This window comes from Nannospalax galili, unplaced genomic scaffold (genome assembly GCF_000622305.1).
Source record: "Nannospalax galili isolate Female #2095 unplaced genomic scaffold, S.galili_v1.0 scaffold31, whole genome shotgun sequence".
Classification (NCBI taxonomy): domain Eukaryota; kingdom Metazoa; phylum Chordata; class Mammalia; order Rodentia; family Spalacidae; genus Nannospalax; species Nannospalax galili.
The window spans coordinates 148,393-151,622 of record NW_008332149.1 but is presented as its reverse complement, the minus strand read 5'-3'; positions in this window follow the sequence as shown (position 1 = coordinate 151,622).

Below are 3,230 nucleotides of genomic sequence, written 5' to 3'. Positions count from 1 at the left end.
CCTGGGCTGGTTCTGATTGATGGTAGGTCAGCCAGCACCACCTCCTCATCTACCACGGCATTGTGAGACCCACTGGCAACTCCAGGGGAAACACAGTATCATACAATCTCTGACTCAAGTCTTTGAAAACTACATGCACCCATATCTCTACCATCTCTCACAGATCACATACTAAGCAGCCTTCTAAGCACTTCATAGAAAGTAACTATTTAGCCCGCCCTCCCCCATCTACTTTTTAGAAACAGGTTCTCATGTAGCCCAAACTGCCTGGAATTTGCTATGCAGCTGAGGATGATCTTAACTCCTGAGCCTCCTGCCTCATCTTCCTGGTGCTAGGATTTCAAGTGTGCCCCATCATGCCTGATGTATGCTGTGCTGAGGATCAAATTCAGTACCTCATATATCCCAAGCAAGCACTGAGCTACACCCCAGCATTTACTGGCTTTTTGAGGTGGACTTCATACAACCCAGGCTGACCTCGAATTCACTATGCAGCTAAGGCTGGCCTTGAACTTCCAGTTCCTCCCACCTCCATCTCCCAGGCACTGGGGCCACAGATTTGAGCCACCACACCCAGCTCTTCAGTCCCATTTTACAAAGCCTAGAGAAGGTTGTACTTCTGCAGGGTCGGGGGAGGACAGTGGTGGCAAGGGGCTGGTTAGGAGTCACAGATGCTATGGGAACTAAAAGAGAGCCTCAAAAGCACGGGCGGCGGGCGCAGGGCAGGGGAGGCAGGGCAAGGGAATCAGCCCTGTTGAGAAGAGACTGGCCCAGAGTCCCCAAGAGACAGATTCTGGTCCCTGGAACAGTCAAGGCCCTGCAGAAAAGGCAGGGGAAGACAGAGCCTGGCCAAGAACCCCAGAGGTCTCTCTCCGGTGGGGAGGAAATGGTCCTGGCCCTGGCCGGCAGAGTGCAACTATAGAGGATGCCAGGCCAGGTAGCCTAAGAGTGGGGGGAAGCTGAGGCACAGGTGGAAACGGAGTGTTTCCAGCACATTCCCGGGCCCAGCCTGCCCCCTGCTGGCCATACTGAAGGACATGCACCGTCAGCCTCCCGCAAAGGAAAGTGGTGCCTTCTCTTCTGTTACCCTCATTAAGTCGGCGCAGGTATTTTTAAAAATTCCTTCACAGTTATTCTTGTGATCCCATAGGCTCTTCGGAGGATCCCAAGGCCAGCTGTTATATAGCTTTCCATGACCCAAATTTAATCACCAATAAAATCCTAGTCTGGCTCCCAGCCCGTTGTAAATGTTCAAGTATTGGCAGCAGAAAATACACGGTTGCTGGCCCTTGGCCAGGACCCTGGGCTCACCCCGGCACCTCACAGGCTTCCATAGAAAGAAAGAATGAATGTCCAGACTACAAGCAGAGGAAGAGCTGTAGTCTTCTAACCAGACTAAACTTGGAAGTCAAGCCCCCATTCACCTAATGCTAGTATGAGTCTATTAGGCACAGCTGGTGCATCCAAGCTTTAAGAGGTGGTTGGGTCATGAGGGCTAAAGTCCTGCTGTTACCAAGGTCACTGTCTGAACCTTGAGTTTCAGGGTTCTCAGTGTCTTAATCAAAGAATTGAAAAACACACATGTGGATTTCAAAGTGGTCAAGAAACTTTATTCAGAAGCAAAGCAACTGTACATCTCAGACGTGCTTCAAGCGAACAGCAGGCTCCTTGAGCTCCAGTACTCAACGGCATCAGTCACTGTTCGGGACTTCCTTTTATGGGGTCCAGAAGGGGGAGGAGTTGGGTGGCTCCCTGTTTTGATTAACAGGCTTTGACTCCGTAAGCCTTTGCTCACTGGGCACACCCCTTCTCATGATGCATATGATTTTAACCATATGTGTGTTCAATTATGCCTCGGCACAAGATAGCAAATAGTTTTTCCTCTGGGTCACTCAGAGGACACATTGCATATGCACCCCAAACTAGGTCAGGCTAGATAGGCCCCCTGCCTCCTGTATCCAGATATGTTCTAGAATGTTTAAATGGAAACTGTCCCCAAAAAGGGAATTCATACAGGTTGCTAGGGAAGAGTAACATTCCACTGTTTGAAGTGGGGTCTACTTGCTGCTCCATACAGGTGGGGGGCACCTAAGTTGCTAGGGTCATTGTTAGGGGAGGGGTGTGTGCACAGACCAAGTCAAAGATTTTTCTAGAAATTTCCATCAAGGGGATGGAGAGATGGCTCAGCGGTTAAGTGGACTGACTGCTCTTGCAGAGGACCTGGGTATGGATCCCAGCACCCACATGGAGGCTAACCACCATCCTAACTCCAGTTCCAGGGGATTTGAAGCCCTCTTCTGACCTTCATGGGCATTGCACAACACAGGTGCACTTACATACATGCAGGCAATACACCCATACACATAAAATAATAATAAATAAAATTTTAAAAAAGAAATTCCCATCAAATTCTTTAATACACTCAGGATCAAACATATTTTCCTTTAGGTGTGGGGATGGAATGTGGCATGCAGGCTGTAAGAAAGAAGTTCTGTTCTCTTCCTCCTCCTATTTCTCCTGCTCCCATTCCCGTTCCTGCTCCTGCTCCTCTCCTCCTCCTCCTCCTCCTCCTCCTCTTTTTTCTCCTTCTCCTCCTCTTCTTCTGATTTCAAGAACTTATGAAGTCACACTTGGAGACCTCTTGGTGGCCTGTGACCTTATTCCCAGACCCTACAGCTCAGGGAAGTGGGACAGGAAGGAGAAGAGATCCATCTCCCACTTCCCTGGACACATTGGTCATCCTAGACTGACCACCATCTGGGGAAATAAAAGTCACCCAACAGTACTAACCCCCAAAGGACAAAGCTTCCTGGGGGAAGGGCTGCCTTTCACCCTCTCTTTCCTGAGGGTATGCAGGTTTGGTTTTGTTCACACTGTGTGTGTCTGTACTTAGGCTTGGTGAACTCTTCTGGGGCAGGAGCATGCTTTTCTTTCTTGTGAGCCCACAGTTGCTTATGATTTCCTAATCTGGGAATCCAGCTTGGTGGCTGGCACCAGCCTCATTCAGTGCTTAGAGTTCAAGGCTGCAGAGACTGCGGGACAGTGAGACCTGGCACATTCTTCCTGAGTTTTCTGGCAAGCTCTGGGCTGCACTTCTTGGGGTCCATCAAGCCTTATCACCCCTCTTGTCTCCCCTTGTCTCCTTTTGTTTTCAGGCCCCATTATTGATGCTCCTGGTGAAGCTGAGCTCCTGGGCCCACCACTCCTCTGAGCTGGGCTGGGCTCCTCCA